Here is a 16,897-nt window from a genome sequence, read left to right as displayed (position 1 = left end):
GCGTGATCGTATTTAGATACACAAGAGGCTGATAAAATAAGTTCGAATATCCGACAAAGCGATGCGTGTAAACGTACTGGATTTTCTAGAGAAACGTCGTCTCCGTAACCGTGCGTCTATTGTCCAGAGAAAGTAAATTGAATGCGAACATTATGCCATAACGACGATGATATTGACAATAACGTTGATGTGGTCTGTACGTTGCTTTATGCAGCCTCCATCGATTCGTACAGCCACTGTGGACAGTAAGAAAGTGGCGCGAATGGCGAATGGTCATCGGGAAGGACGAAACTCATCGAACGTAAGAATTTCGGTTGCGTGGAGAGATCGTTTTAATACGCTCGCTAACGACGCCGCCCGCGGCGAAGTTTCGCGATATCGGTCTCGATAGGAGTAGAAGCACGGGAAAACGATCGAGTAAATTGCGTCGCGCGTACTTGGCCGAACGGTATTAATGATCGGGCACGCACGGTCGCGCCATCGGTGCGTCCGCTGATGCAGGCAGGACGACTGGATGATGGATGATAGATGATGGTATACGCGCGTCCGGTAAGACCGACCGTTCTTTTCGTTTGTTCTCGTTCGTTGCTTGGTTCGTTCGTTCGGCCGGTCGATCGCGCAACAGGCGACAGTGATGATCGATGCATGGCTGCCGTAGCTGCTGCCGTGGCTGCTGCTGTTGCTCCCACTTAAAAAGCTGAAATCCGCAAACCCGTTTTGCAGTCGGTTCGTCGCGCTCCAGCTCCCCCGCTCGCAACGTCCCGCGTTGTTTCGCGCGTGTCCAACCGCGCGTTATCCACCGGAAATGAACGATATGCTTTCACCGGTAGCCGGCGGCGGTACACGGAAATCGTACATCTATCGATCGCGAGAAAAACGAAATTTCGATGGTTTCAAAAGGTCAGGGTTTCTGTACACTTCCGAGAGCTAACGGTCGTAACGAGATTGGCCAGGCATCGAGGGAAGAGATAGCGAATTTGCATCGTCGAATCTCAGCTTGTTGTAACGCGTACGTTATTATATAACGTAGCATCGTTTGCACGATCGAACGAATCAGCTTTACGTATACCCTGTTATCCGAGCTATGATCGAGCGAGTACGTACATAAATAACGCGTGAGAAGAAACTGACAAGACTATATAGATTAATTTCTTCGTTTCCGACAACTTGCCAGGTCGAACGTGTAAGACAGAACTCGGTGATCTAGTCGGATACAGTTCCTCTCTATATAATTACAGTTACGCGTGCAGTAATCTCGCGATACGACGAACGCTACTTGAAGTACGTAAGTTCGAAAGCCTCGACGATTTCATGATCTCGCTATGTCTGTTCCTTCAACGGTAGCTACCAAATTTACCTAACCCCGATCGGCCGTTATTTGGTATCGTTCGAACGGACGTTCGCGTTCCATCTTCTTCGAGGATTCGCGACGCGTTATGGTCAGACGCGAACGCGAACGCGCGATTTAAGCGGATGGCGGCGGAAGCGAGGAAAGGATGTCGGCGGCGGCGGAGGCGGCGGTGGGTCGAGAAGCCACGGGGCGACGGTCTGGCGAGGTGGAAGAGGAGAGATGACAGGAGGACGCCTTCATCACGATATCCGTCACTCTTCTCCCCCCCTCCCCCCGCTCCTCCCTGTCCTCGTTCTTCGACCGTAACCTCCGAATCTCTTCGTCCTCCGCGTCTCTTTCTTCCACTCGCCGTCACGCCGCCTTTCGAAATGTCACTCCTGTTACCGACTGCTGGTGCAGAGGCCGTGACAACAATAATTGTCAGCGAAGTAACGTCTCTCGAGTCGGCTACGGACAGGAGACGAAGCAGCGGGAGAGAGTTAAAAAGTCGGAGGATGGGATAGCGAGGCGGGAGCAGCTCTCTCGCCGGGAGAAAGGACACCGGGAAGAGAGAAAGGGAAGCAGAAAAGAGGGAAAGGATAGCGCGGGGCGGATGGTGCAAGCTCGAGTACGCGAGAAAGAGCGGACGGTTCGCTCTATTTATAGAACCGGCAACAAACACGAAGCAGCTGGTGTCGATCCGTCCGGTTATCGTTTCGTTTACACAGCCTCTGCGTGTCGCGGCCCCCGCGCGAAGTGGTCGCGCGAGAAACGAGGGCCGAATTCTCCAACCGACGAGCTTCGCCGTTCGCGTCCTAACGCTGGGTCCGTACCGACTACGTACACTGTTCCCGAACAGACACACTGTATCGCGTCCACTGCTGGGAATAGTTCGCGAGCGGAGCGCAAGCAAATTTGACACATTTTACGTTTTGCTACGCAGACAGAAACGTTTAGGAGTTTATAAATGGTTATACAACTATACATACAGCGGTAGTCATCGATCAACGGTGCGACACTCCGCGACGCGTATTTTCTAAATTATCACGCTGGCAAAAAATTCCTAGAGTTTGTAAATGCCGCCAGTTACGCGTTGACACTAGGAACATCGGTAATCGGCGACGGTAGAGCCAAGCGAGCGTTAACTACCGATACACGATGTACGCGCCTATTTGACATTCTAACCGAGGAGGATGGCATTGTTCGCGAAAACTATTAGCGAACATGTTCGCTAATGAGCGCGCGCTTTCAAACGCTGCTCGCTAATCGTAAAAGTGTTCGCGGCGCATGATACTTGCATCGATCGCGCTCGATTCCGCAATCGATCGATCGATCGAGGAAATCTCAGGCACAACGAGTACGACGACCCTTTCGAGTCTCGTTCGCCGCTAGAAGCCGATGACTCGTGACAGCCGTGAAAAAATAAGACGCCTGACTGGACTTTGTATCTTAATCCCGAAGGAGAGTGGATGTGTCCCGTGAAACGACCGACTGGCCGGTCTTTCGCTGTGAGGAACGGTTCCCGAAATAGGCTGCCGGCGCGAACGAACGACCGCCTCACCGATCCGTCCTAATAAATATTGTGTCAACGTAAATAAGTACGATGCCTCGTGGTGCGCGCGAGTCTGCCGGTGAAGATGGTGCACGGACAGAAGCCGATCCGTCCTCTGGATGACGGACGGCTGATGTACGCAAGGACAGGTGCGCGCATCTCTCGATCTCCTCGCCCTTTCGCTTCACTCTGCTCTGCCATAGAAGCACGACACGCCGTGACGCGTTCCTCTTTGCTCTCGAGAACGTCGCGACGAAAGAATTTCGTAGTCTCCACCCCGTAAAACGCGTCCGTCGTCACGGGCACGGTGTTCCGTTGCTACACGAAACGTCGATTTTTGCGGTAATATTGGAGCCGCGAAACCAACGCGAGTGACTATACCGCTTCGAGGACGGCACTGATCTATAAATAATCTTGTGTAACGTAGCACGGAACGCGGTTTACGAGCAACGGTATATCGACGGGTACACCAGGGCGATCGACACGAAGAATAATCTCAAAGACGGTTCTTTTCGTAGTGCCTTTCAACGACACGCATGGTACGGGCAAGAAATTTTCCGCCTGTTTAGGAAGGACGCGTACACTCCGATATCGATCGGCCGGTCCTGCGTCGGCCGAACAGTCGGTCGGTCGGTCGGTCGGCCGACATAGCCTCGGCTATCTAGGCAGCCAAAGCAGTCAGTCAGTCGTCGAGTCGGTTCTCGTCGTCGTCGTGGTCGTCGCCGTGGTCGTCGTTGTCGTCATGGCTGTCGGTATCGAAGGAAAGTCTAGAAACGGTTCCAGTGCAGTCGCGAGGGGGCCGGTACCGAGGTCGGAGCAGATTTATGCGACACACATGCGGCAAAGCGTATAACTCACTCGCACGCCCATAATATCTTCCCCCGATCCCTTCGGCCGCCGCTTTGCCTCGCTTCTTAGCCCCCCAAAGGCATCGAGATGAGAGACAGATACACCAATAACGCCGAACCAGGCCGTCGCAACGATATTTATTACGAATTGCTAGGGATTATGTTATGTCAGTGGTTCTCATTGCCCAACGAACCAAGAATACCCGCCGCCTTCGATTCACCTTCCGTTTCTCTATTCACCTTCCTCTTTCGCTGCAGCTGGCGATCGCGTATCTCGGATTCTCTACGTTGTACCGTAAAATATGTAGGTTGGAAAACGATGGTGTGCAACGTGAACGAAGGGTTCTCGCACAGGGCCGCAATGAGACACGAGGAGACGCGAGAAAGAGTGGCAATAACAGACGGGGTTAACGGTGCCCGTACCGTGGCTAGTTAGTCGGAGATCGTACCACCTTTGTTTGCACGCCCCACCTTCGGCTTCGACGCGACAGCACACACGCGCGTACGTGTACGTGCACGCACACCATCGTGCCGGCGGTAGCCGTGGCATTATATCGTGAGCACAGAAGTAATTTATAGTTGCAATAATTTATTGGGTACCATGGGGTTTATACTTGCCTGACGTGTAGCCATCCGTCACCGTCAGTGACGTCACCTCCCTCCACATAATGACTACCTACGCCCCCCCTCTTCCCTCCCGCCGACTCCTCCCGTCCGCTCCAGTCGTCGTACCCCCTTCCTACCTCGGTTACCGTACACCCTTCTGCCTAACCAACCCCACTCTCGCTACTCGCCGGTCGGACGATTTCTCCGGTCGCGACTCCAATTTACCTCGTCTCGTGTCCACTTCACGATACGCGCTTTCTTTTCTTCGCACCGATGATAATGGACCGCGCGAACAAGAGCAAATTTCGCTGGCTTTTAACCCTTTGCGATGTGCCCTCGGCCAGCCAAACACCTTTCGTCCAACGTTGCAGCCGTGTGTCTGTTGTACGACGTCGGAGAGCCACGCTGACGGTATGTCGTAGCGAACGAACGCGTTTCAGGAATTACGAATCAGAGTTTTCGATTCTCCGTAGGCAACTGGGATGGTTCACGCTCCGATCGAAATTTTACTCGGTCGGAGTTCTCTCTATTTCGGTTAAACATCGATCGTACGATAACGCGGAAAGCTGGATAAGCGTCGCGGCATCGTTTTCCGAAGCTTCGATCGGTGAAAACGATTACGAAAGTACGAAAATACGCGAGTTTGACCGGATCGGCTGTCGTACGTCGCAGTTTCTAACGAAGAAAGATACTTGTGCTAAGCTTGTGCAATAACGTTTGAAATAAACGCCGCGTGTCTTGTACCGCGTACGTTGCCCCATCGATTTTAAATTTTATCGCCGTCCGATAGGAATAAAATTTCGAACGATCTCGACTATAACGCGTCCGGTCTACGTTCGTAGAATTTTTCTACGGCAAACGTTGAAATACTTTCGTACGCCGAGATTGCACGGATCGAACGCTGCGAGGGTTAATACGTGAGCGCAGGAAGTTGTCGCGAATCAGGCGGAACCGCGAGTCGGGCGTCGCGTCGCATCGAAAGGCCAAAGTACCGGAACGACGGGAGCAGTGTCCCGTCTCGCAGTCACCAGAGGCACCTCTTGATGGCTGCCAGAGACGAGGAGTCGGTCCAGAACTAGATATGCTCGTCACGTTTCTAGCTCGCCTTGCACGGGAGGGGAGCGGGCAAAGAGAGATGGAGAAAGAGGAGGTGGAAGAGGCGAAGGTGTCGTGGAGAGGGTGATATCGCACACGGTGTCGGTACTGTCGCAGGAAGCCGACGCGACGTTGCGAGTGGAAATGACGTTGACGGGCGTTTGTCACTGTCCTCGGCAAATAATATCCAACACCGCCCGGTGTATACCCATCCTATTACCTCCACGAAGCTTTCTCCGTGTGCACAGGCGACCGTGGAAAAGAGACTCGTGTACGAGGAACGAGATGGAAGCCGCGTGTGTGTGTGTGTCTGTGTGTGTGTGTCGTTGCTTGTATGTTTGCGCGCGAAAGCTGCCATGTGTTGTGTCGTACACGGGTATAATCGTCCGTGCACAACGTCCACCAAAGAATCTTTTTCCACGCGTCTCGATGTATCTTTCACCGTTCCGCTATATTTGTATTCGGTTAACGGGGGATGGTTACGAATAACGAGGGAAAAATACGCTGATAGAATAAAGTCGATTCGTGACTCGTCACCGGTATGCGTCTTTTCACCGTTGCCGGAGCAAAGGTGAGTTTTCGTTGCGGTAGCATTTCGAAACGATACGCGTTATTTATCTAATCGTACTTCGCTAAAGCGAAGCGAAAGAATAATAAATTAGACTTATCTGAATCTCGCACGCATTTCCAACCGTAACGTATCGCGGTTCTTGGCTATCGAATTAGCATCGCTCGAAACTTGATATTTTCATTTTTCTTCTTAAGGGTAACAGGAAATAAATCGCCAACGTAATAGAGTGAGTAAAGGTGAGAACACGGCTACTTTCAGCCGACTCTGGCCATTTTCAATGGCATTCGAGTCCAGTTCACAATTGCTTGACCATGGAAACTGTAACAACACGAGGGGCTCTTCGATATCGTGTAATCGGTTAAATAATTGCTGTCGTATATATGCACGATTATATAGTATAGTAATAATTTGAACAAGCAAGGACAACTCGCCGTCTCTCCGACATACGCGTGTACGATATATTTTACTTCGAAATTTCTGCATACGATCTCAATTCGTTGATAATCATAAAAATAGACAACGGGCGAGTTTTTTTCCAACTGTGCATTGTACTAATCCCGTGGTAGAGGATAATTAGAAATTATCGGAGCCGACGGAACAGACAGGTACTGCTAGCTAGGAAAGAAGGAGAGTAATGGCATCGACTGGATCGGGGAAGTTCGCCGGGTTAGAAGGTGGAAAGGCTGAAGGGTCTTGGCGACAGCCGTCAATCGATTGTCAACCGGGTCAGGCGACCAACCTAACCTAAGCTCTCCTATCCTCCTCCTTGTGCTGGTACTTGCGCGCGTATTCGTTTCTACTGTACGCGGAGCCCTCGCCTTCTTCCGATATAGCCACGTTTACAGCCCCTACTTCCCTCTCGTGACCTTCCTCGTCTTCCTCTTTTTCGTCGTCACCGCGAGCGTTACGCTGCGCTCCGTTTTCGCCGATATAATCGCAACGTTCGACGAGGAAAAGAGAAGACACGGAATGGGACACAGGACCGCAACGGATTAACCGGTAACGGCGAGTCGAATAGTCGATCGTAGCCGTGAACGATAATCGAAGGAACGCGGCTGTAAACAGGGTCCTTCGGTCGCGGTAATTCCCCCGGTGGTTGCCGTGGAACGGTTTCTCTCGTCTGGATTCTCCGGCCGAGCAATAAACTCGTCCGCTCGTCTCGAGAAGGTTGAAAATTAGGGTTATTCGTAATTGCGGGCGATCGAGCGAAATTCGGAGCTTAATTCGACGGTGTACACCCACCGTGTGGTTCTGGTATAAACGGGTCCGTGGAACGAGCGATCCTCTGACAATTTGTCGGGCTTACCGCAATAACGATCCCGCGGCTAGTTCGCGGAATTTTGTCTGAGATCATAAACCGAGGGCTGTGATTAAGGGCCGGTGGATCGGCTGCCGGTTTAGGGGTTACCGTGTTTCTTTGGCGCCGAGCACGCCGAGTTGTGTCGATTCTCACGAGGAAAACTCGCGATAATTTGGTGGAACGTGAGCGAACGACTCGTACTCGATGCAACGCATCCGGTAGCGGGTTCGGAATTTCGGATAAGCGACGTGCTGAAAGCTCGGCGAGGGTGGAAAGGATCGTCGAGGGGGAACTTAATCGAGCGTCGAGAACCGCGCGGCGTTCAATTTGCCTCGATTAACGTTTGCCGCGTGACGGCGAACGAACGAGCCAGCGAGCACATCGGTCGAGCATCCCATCGAATCTCAATTCCTGCGAACCGAAGCAATAGAGACGCGAGAGGAGACAGGGACGACGCCGGTGCAGGGAAAGGCAGGCGAAATCCTTCGCATCCCTCGAGGAGGGTAAACACACGGCAACCAGATCGAATGCGAAATGTTTCTCGAACGACGTATCTTACGTCTCGTCCATCCTGCAATTTTTCCGGTTTACGAGTTTCCCTCGTCTCTCTGGGCTCGACGAGCGGTCGTACAATCGCGAGCATACTCGTGGACGTTGGCAGAGAGAGCTTATTTCGCGGGCTAAGGGAGTAGGCAGCCGTCTAGCAGCCGCCGTTCCACACCCTCCCCGCCGCACCGTCGATATCAAGACAGCCGTCCGACAGATCAATGCCGTGAACGGCGACGACGCCTGGGCGTCCACCGTCGTCCGAAGAGACGACGGACGACTTCCAGTTGACGGACGTGACCGGCCCGCTAGCCGCGTTGCGCTTTTATCGTCGTGTTCGACCGCCGCAGCGTTCTAAATTATCGCATCGGTCAAGCGTTACAAGAGCAACGCGATGTTCCTTGGAACGAGTCCACGCGATCGTGATAGACGTTCGTTTCCTCGGACGATACGAGCGTGACCAAAGTAGGAAAAGGCTGCAGGAACCACACCCGTTGTCGCTACGGTACGCCGGTATTTGGATACTTCGCTATCGTTGCGATTATATATAAAATACGCTACGGGTGAGACCATCGCGTCGAATTTTTAGTACGCTAAAATTTTTATACGCTAAACTACGTAGCGAACTACGTACGTACGCGTTATCGTATCGAGAAGTAGGAAATTAAGAGCAAGGAAACGTCTCTATTTTATTTTTATCATCGTACGCTTTGAAAATGTAACGAGGATATCGAACAATCCTGTTGCACGGTGATTTGCAAACCAGCAACGTTGGTTAATGTGCAGGTAACAGATTATAGATTAGTTAGACCGTTCAGAACTTTACAATTTTGCATTAAACGAAACGACTCTCGACAAATTGTAATTCGTACATCATTTTGCGAAATTTCAATCGGTCTATTAGCGAACTTGTTCCAATTATATCGGAGAATTCGCCGGTATCGATTAATTTGTCATTTGACTCGTGTAAAATTTCACGAATCGTGCGAAACACCTCCTACGTATCTATATCGCAAATATCTATCAACGGTAGAGTGCAAGCTCTGTACAGCAGCATTGTGCGTTCGCGACAGAACGACGGGACAAGTTGATCAGAGAATTTCGTCTTGGTGTCGTTAGAACGAAAGAGCGAAAAAGGGGAAAAAGCGGAGATGGGACGGGGGACAAGCAGTCAGTCCGAGTCCCTTCCACGAGACTTCCGAATATCGTCCCGGAGAGTGGTTTATTGGTTTTGTCTGGCGTGGATCTCCGGTGAATCCTCGAATCTCGTCGACGCAGAGAACGGTAACGGGATGCCGGAGCTTGCTATCCCTAGCGTAGGGTGCCGGGCACGATTAAAGGGGGTGACGATCCGTGACGCAGAGTTATTTCGGAGTGGTCTGGGACGGTGTGTCCTCCGCGGTGAAACGGCAGAGAATTCGTAGTAAACGTATGTAGCCACGACCTCCTTTCTTCACCAGCACGACCAAGAGAACGCGAAACGCGCATTCCTCGCGTGTCCCGCGCTGTCCATTTCGTCGACAGACCCCGAAAGTACACCGGACCGCGATGAAACTAACCTCGACCAACTGCTAGGCTCGCTGCCCGCCTTTTTCGATATCCGTTTCTTCCGTTTCCGCGTCCTTCTTTCCCAATTTTTCCTCCATCCGAATCCGTACGAAGGGAGAACGTTGTTCCAACACGTACGTAGTATCTCTGCAGTGGCGTACACGCGTAACTACGATTCCCAGGGTCGATCAAACGATCCAGATTGATACGTCGTCCGTCGAGATACGTGGAAAGTTGAACTCGGCTGTCCGAAGAAAGCTGAAGCATTCGACGGCACACATCCGCGCCGAAAGACCGTGGGGTGTGGTACACGAGGGACGAACGTTTCGTTGCAGCAACGAGAGAGAGAAAGAGAGAGAGAGAGAGAGAGAGGAAGCTTCGATCCCCTTTCCTTTGCCCCCTTTTCGCTCCGTCTCGTTCGTCGTAGGAAGGATCGTGTGCGTGCGAGCGAACAAGTGCATTCGACGGAAGAACGGAGAGGAAAAAGCCAGAGAGAAAGCGAAACAGAGTTGGTGAGAGATAGGGAATAGGATGGAGCGAGCAAGGGAGAGAGCAAACGCAAAGAGAGAACAAGGGGGATCTAAAGAGGGTGCGAGGGAGAGGGTAGCTGTTTCATCTGTCACCTGCAGACGCCGCCTTCCTTTCCGTCATCGTCCCTCTCAGCCGAGCGGCAACCACCCCCAGCGACCCCCTTTAATAATAACAACAATAGAGCCGGACTAGCAGCGGTCGGTCGACGCGGTGGCATGTGGACTGGGAAGTGGGGACACAGGGGGTCGGAGGGCAAGGGCCAGGGGGCAGGAGGCAGCAGAGGGTTGCACGGGGAAGGAGCGGAGCGTCGGTGGGACGGTACGGGTCACAAGACGGCCGTGTCACGTCCGCTTCCAGCCTCGACCCTTCTCCTCGACAGGTCCACCCCGCGCGTCAACTTCACCCAGGGATGTAGTGGACCACCTTGAGTTTCGCCAGCGTCCGTACGTTCGATACCGTAGCGCGCGCAACCACGCGACCACTTTGTTCGTCGAGCTGCCGCTTTCACGTTCAGCACCGTCTCCGCGCTCATCGTCGGTCAACCTTGCAGCGGCTCGCGTTTCGCTCGACCGTCAGGAAATTATTCGTGGAACGACCTACCGTACTCGTTCCATCGTTGCGACACAGTATCGTCGTCCGGCGTCGAACGTTCCTCGTACAGAGAAATATTCGTCCAAGCACCGAGAAACGAGATCCGGCCCTGACTACCGCACACAACCCTTTCCTACCCTCTCCCTTTCTCTCTTCCTCTTGTTCCTTTTATCATCGTTCGTTCGTCCGTACGTCCAGGCCGGTGCGGACCGTCTCTCTCGCGACCCTTATTACGCGTCGCTGCTCGACTTCATCAGGGAAATGTCGCGGCGGTCTCTCGCGCGCGAGCATTAACTTACGCGCACAGCGACCGCCGGCCGCGTTCGTGCACGCTACGCGGCTATGCTAATGTCCAAAAACGACGCCGTGTGCGTGGATGCATCTGCAGTATTTCGCGATAATGGCCTCCATGCTGAATGGTGGGGATGAAACCCGCTCCGGGTTCGTACAACGTAATACACCGCAAAAATATAACGCCGAGCCTCCTTTTTTGCCTTTCGGCCTGCGTGTACGTTTCTTTCTCGTGGGCCGCCCCGCCTCTCATCTCCGCGAGTATATCCACGAACACGAAGCGGAACGCGAACGGGTCGGACGAATCGAAAATTCCAAGAGTCAACGGAGCGAAGAGGACGGTTAGCAGGATGGTCGGTGAACGAGAGAACGACAGACGATACGGGACCAGAGAGTAGGGGAAAATTCAGATCGCGGACAATGAAATAACTCTTTCCGGAATATACTTTTTGCCGGGTACTCGGTGATTTCGCGCTGATTCGTGACCCACGGACGCGTCCAGAGCATTAATCGTTCGTAATTTCATTCGATTTAATTACCTGGCTGGCGCGCTCGAATCGAACGAGGCATTAAACCGTCCAAACCGAGTCGAATGTTTGCATTTTAATACGCGTCGCTGATGTTCTCCGTTCGCGTACACTTTTACGTTGCCTAATGATAGACGCGTAACGAGCGCGACGCTGCATCAATTAACGCCCGATAATTAGCAGTCGGGATACGCGGTTCGCGCGACCACCGCCTATCAGCATTTTTCCTCCATTCGCCAGCGAACGAACGTCCATCGCCCATCGTCCATTGGAAAACCGCGTCCGACCGAACCGAGCGATTTTTATTCGTACAAAGTAAAGATAAAACGGAACGAGAACGAGGCGGCGAGCAGCAAGGGCGCGACCAAGAGTGTGTCACAACCGCGTCCAAACCAGTTCAAGTTTTAGCCGATCGATAAGGTCGTACAAAACTGAAATAATTTGGTAAACGTATAGGCGCGTGCGTTTAACGTCATCCTGTGCCGGTTCGTTCCACGCCGCGCCTCATCGCAACGCGTCGTATCGTATCGCATCGCATCGCATCGCATCGCATCGCGTCGCGTCGCATCGCATCGCGTCGCATCGCATCGCGTCGCACGCATCCTTCCTCTGCCTGTTCTCATTTATTTTTGTCCCGACTTTTTTTCCCCTCGTTCGAAGGGTAATCCAATCGGGAACGATGATTGAATTATTAATTGAATGATGCGCGTGTACGAGGTCGCGCGCGCATTTTCGCGTGCACGTTCTCTCTCTGTCGCCGCGATCGAACGATTGTTCACCGCGAATCGTTCGACGGATAGCGGCGTTTAACGTGGCTGAAAAAAATGTACGTTTAGCGATACGTCGAACGATCGATCGCGAAACGCCAACCATCGATCTCTGCGAAACGATTAACTCTACAGTGTTCGCGGTTGATGCGGTGGATGCGTGCGAAATGTATTTTTTTCTCTTTTTTATATTTTTAATCCTGCTGCAATTCTTTTTAAACGATATAGTTTTCTATATCGTTTAGAATCACCCAGCTATATCATCCTGAAAGGAAGACTATCGATGTTTTGAGAAAATTTTCCTGAAACTAAGAAACTGCTAAAGATAGAAAGATACGAGTCGATCCAGAACGACCTAAAGTAAAACTCGTCGATGAAGAGTACCGGTCAACTATGATGACATTTAAGATATGAAATTCGTAGTGCTATGTTTGACGGGTTGCCGAAATTTCTCTCGAATATACTTCGCGTTTTTTCATCGTCATTTCGATCAATTTTGATATTCGCGTGATTATTTTGTCGTTGATTCCATACACGCTGTTTACGATCGTATAATTCAAATTTTCGAAATTTCCCATTTAATTCGTCCGAAATAAATATCGCGAAAATTGTTCTATATATGGCAAATTTCTATGTTTCAAACGTACCGCTATTATTTATCCGCCGTGAACGTTACAGGATTTATAGGTATTTTAACCCGATCGTCGATGATTTCGATTAATTGAATTAATTTCACTGTGTTCTTGTACAGTCACGCGACTTCCGCGAGATTCGTAGCAATACGAGCATCTCGCTCCGTTTTCTCTTCTTTCTTTTTCTCGATAAAATTAAAGAACAGCCGTCAGAAGCCGAGAGAAGAAGTTTTGGAAATTGGCGCGAAGGTGGGTGGAAACGCGAGAGAGCAGAAAAAGTAAGAGTCGACGTCGGGAAGAGGTGTACGGCCGCGAAAGGAGCTTTGTCTCGATCGTTGTCGGCCTTGAATAATCTCGTCCTCGGAAATTTGATCGACACCGGTCAAACGGGTCGACCGGACTTCAAATACGCAGGTACGAGATTCTTGGCTCTTGGCTCTTGCCTCTCTTCTCGTCTCTTTTCTTTATACCATCTCGCTTTTTCTTTCCCCTTCTCACTCTCTCTCTCTCTCTCTCTCTGTCTCTCTGTCTCTCTTCCCCTTTCTCTTTCTCGATCACTCAACATTTACGCGAACGACGTCTCCGGGTCCGACTTCTTCCGTCTCTCGTTCCGTTGGAAACGAACACGTCGGTTAAGGAGGAGCGTGTCTGCTGAGGTCGTCCGAAGACGAGCACCCTGGAGAAGCAGAAGAACGACAGCATCGATCCTCCTCTTCCTGCAGGAGAGAAGCGAACACCGAACGAAACGAAAAGGCACAAGGCCGGAATAACTCGGAAAGTGTCGGAACGATAATCTGACGGCAGCAACGTGACGGACGGACGGGACGTCCACTTCGCGTCCATTTGCTTCTCCTTTCTCTCTGTCTCTGTCTCTCTCTCTCTCTCTCTCTCTCTCTCTCTTTCTTTATCCTCCTTTTCTCCTTCCTGCTACGTCGAGCCCCTTTCTACAAGCGCGCGCGTCCTACAGCTTCCCGCAGATCTAGACAAGCGTTAAACGTCGATTAAACTTCGACGACGGACACCTATGTGCCTTTGAAACGCATCGCGCTCAACGTACGGAGCATCGTTTACCGATATTCGCCTCGTGAGAGATCGGCCACGATTGTGTAACGTTGCTCGATTCGAAGATGCAAGAATTCGCGAGATAAACGCGTGTTACGTACACAGGTGTGCACGTACAGTGGTCCACGAAAGTATTCGTCTACGTTAATCAAGTTTAAGTTTAGAAATTCCGAGATATTCGTTACAGGTATACACCCTTGTCTTTTCATGTCTAAATTTGACAAATTAAGACGAAAGTATCCGCTAAACGCTAAAGCGATATATCGGTATAAATAGATCGATATCTTTTTGTGGAGAATGGATCCAGCTGGATCGTTGGAACGTTCTGAAAAATATTTAAAAAACTAAGAGTCACCTCGGCATGCCAAGAAGTATAACGAATTAAAAAGTCACACTCTGTTTCGGCTGTTTCCAATACAACGAATTTTCTTTCGCCGGCTAACAGTGTCGTATATTCAATTAAACGATCGATTATCCATTGCGTTAATAAGCCTCGATATTCGGTGGATACGAATTTCAGGATTTTTTACGAAACACGTACCTTTCGTTACGTGGGCAATGAAATGTCTGAAAAATGTTTTACATAACGCACACAAGCTTATAGAAAGCGTACAAACTTTCCACGGTAAGTTCTCGATACTTTCATGAAGCAGCAATGGGCCGTGATTTTATCGATACGTTTAACAACGATAAAAAGGTAAATAAACGGACGAATTGAAACCACTTATCGATGAAAAGGTACGCATAGACAAAGTTTGGCGAGTCATCGAGAATCACATGGAACGTAAAGTACGTAGGTGATGTGTGGCGAACCACGTCGCGGACGAAACACGGGACAGGACAGTCCGGGATAGGACGGGGCGGGGCGGGATCGAGCCGAGAAACCCAAGCGGGGTCCAGTGGTCTTGTTTCCGAATATTAATTCCAGTCCCGTCATCTCGAGTCGTCGTCCGAGTGTGCGGGACGAGACGAAAGCCAGGTGCATCGAGACGGATCGAGGTCGTCACGACGGGGATATTAATTGCGATGCGTCGCCTACGAGAGAGAGGCGAAAGCGAGGTCTCTTCGATGGCTTCTTCTTATTCCTACGACGCGATGTCGCGGCGATTGATTCCGACAAGCATAACCGGACAGCGTGTAATCGGAATAATTGACGTCGATGGAAGCGCGTCGAACGGAAAACGATCGTGTACCGATTCGCCGTGAGTCGCGAATCGTTGTTATCTGGTGGACGTAGGTGAATGTAAGAGCGAAGCCGGAAAAGTAGAGGCACCAGAAGCAGCTGGATACTTTTGACGCGAAGCTCGAAAAGCCTATTGTGCGTTCGTTTGAAAGGCACGGTTGGGATCGGTGGCCGCGATACCATCTAGCGAGATCGAGCGTCGTCCGCGGCCACGATCGCGGCGAATTAAGAACGACCGGAGGCTACCGCGCCGCCCGCTGGCAGGTGCTTGTGGACCGTATTATTCGCCGCCTGCTTATCGTTCGCCCTCGCATAAATTCAAGCGAAAGAACACGCGACTTCGCGGCGAGAATCGCGATCCACGAGTCGCGACCGTGTTCCTGCCGCTCGTTCCGCGAATCTCCCTCGACGTTTCGTCCAACGTTTCGTTTCAGTCGTTTTGTACTTTCACCCGTCGTCCGCGTGAATTTTTCTTCGCTCGCCGAACGATACTTTGGTCATACTCCTTCTGTCACGGCTGCCTCAACAGTTCCGTCTGTTCAATTTTTTCTTCTGTTTTTTTTTTTCTTTTTTTTTTCGTGTATTATTATGTATATTTTTAAGCGCGATAGTGGCCGGAACGAAAGTTGATGGGAACGCGCACTCGTTGTAATCTCTTACTCGTCCGATACAAATTTCGTGAAACATAGCGGCGTCTGTCGTAATTTCCGTTGGTAAAGCTTGAGCGATTTCGCTAGGATAGTCGCGCGATTACGATTCGAAGATAGGAAAATTGTATTTTTCATATTGATGTAAGTTAAGACTTGGAGAATCTGGATTTAGTTGCGTATTACGAATGTTAAATGGTATGTTGCACGTAATTTCACGATCGATCAATCGATTAATTTATTGTCTGCCGTGACACGTCGTTGTGACTCGACGGAATATAAGGAACTCTTTGTATCATTAATCGCAGAACAGTATTTTATGATAACTAGCAATGAACTGACTTACATCATTATGATTCTTAACCATCCAACCGAAGGTACGTGGATCACGGTTTGCAGATAAGGTCGAGGCCCACTCCATGGAAGCAGATCCAAATCTTGGTGAGAACAACTGTGCGCCCACTGTGAGAAGGGTGAAAACGCGTCTATTAAACCGAACACCAGCGTACTTCTCGTCCGTTCACGTCATGCAAACATCGACTCGTCGATCCTCGGCGAATCACGAAGCCAGTCGGGTCGCTTTCGCGATATCGCTTACCCGGTTTCGCCCGGTCCTCCTACGGTCGTCGACGGAAATAGACGATACGCGTGGCAATAAATATCTCCGTATTATAATTAAGCCGCATCCAAGAACCGTGGCATAGGCGTTATGTACGAGAGACACGCAGATAGATGGACGACCGAATGTACGCGGCGCATCACGGTGTTCGTCGCGAGCTCGACGAACGTGTGAGAGGATCGACGGTGTGAAGGAGGCAGGAAGGAGGCGAGGAGGAGGATCGGTGAGACGCGACGAAGACGAAAAGTCAGAGAGCCCGAAGAGTCGAAGAACCAGGAGAGACAGGCGACTTCTTTGGACGCGATCTCGGGAACGAAGGCGCGCTTAGCAACCGTAACTCGTCGTAGTTATCGGTAGTGGACAGTTATATCGACGCGGTTGGTTGGAAGCGTACGCGCGGATGGCGTTTCAGTGGCGCGCGGCATCGCATCGGCGAGCTACGAGCGAGGAACGAGCACGGCCTTGTCAGCCCGTCCGGCACGTCCGTCTGTTGCTCCTTGAGTGGCAGCGATTCATTCCGCTCTCCTTACACTCCCGTGTACCGCTCGCTCCTACCGCTTCTTCGAGCCAAACCAACCAACAACACATCGATGCACCAACGCGTCTCACACCGACTCCACTTGGCCGCGTCGACGTTTTACTCTCGTTCGA

General features: G+C 51.2%; 1 protein-coding gene across 7 annotated transcripts in view; it reads right to left on the bottom strand.

Moving 5' to 3' along the window:
* tio (zinc finger domain-containing protein tiptop) overlaps positions 1-16,897 on the bottom strand; it is a 90,334-nt gene that overhangs the window by 12,772 nt on the left and 60,665 nt on the right. The window contains exon 2 of one of the 7 annotated variants that reach the window (XM_069125131.1): positions 15,974-16,089. The exons of the other annotated variants lie outside the window; for them this stretch is intronic. The gene's annotated coding sequence lies outside the window, so the exon portion shown is untranslated. The remainder of the gene's footprint in view (positions 1-15,973; positions 16,090-16,897) is intronic. 7 annotated transcript variants of the gene reach the window in all.

The sequence above is a fragment of the Bombus flavifrons genome, chromosome 12, assembly GCF_040668555.2.
Source record: "Bombus flavifrons isolate JBK064 chromosome 12, iyBomFlav1_principal, whole genome shotgun sequence".
Taxonomy (NCBI): domain Eukaryota; kingdom Metazoa; phylum Arthropoda; class Insecta; order Hymenoptera; family Apidae; genus Bombus; species Bombus flavifrons.
The sequence above is the reverse complement of the archived record's forward strand: the minus strand, read 5'-3'. Positions and strand labels throughout refer to the sequence as shown.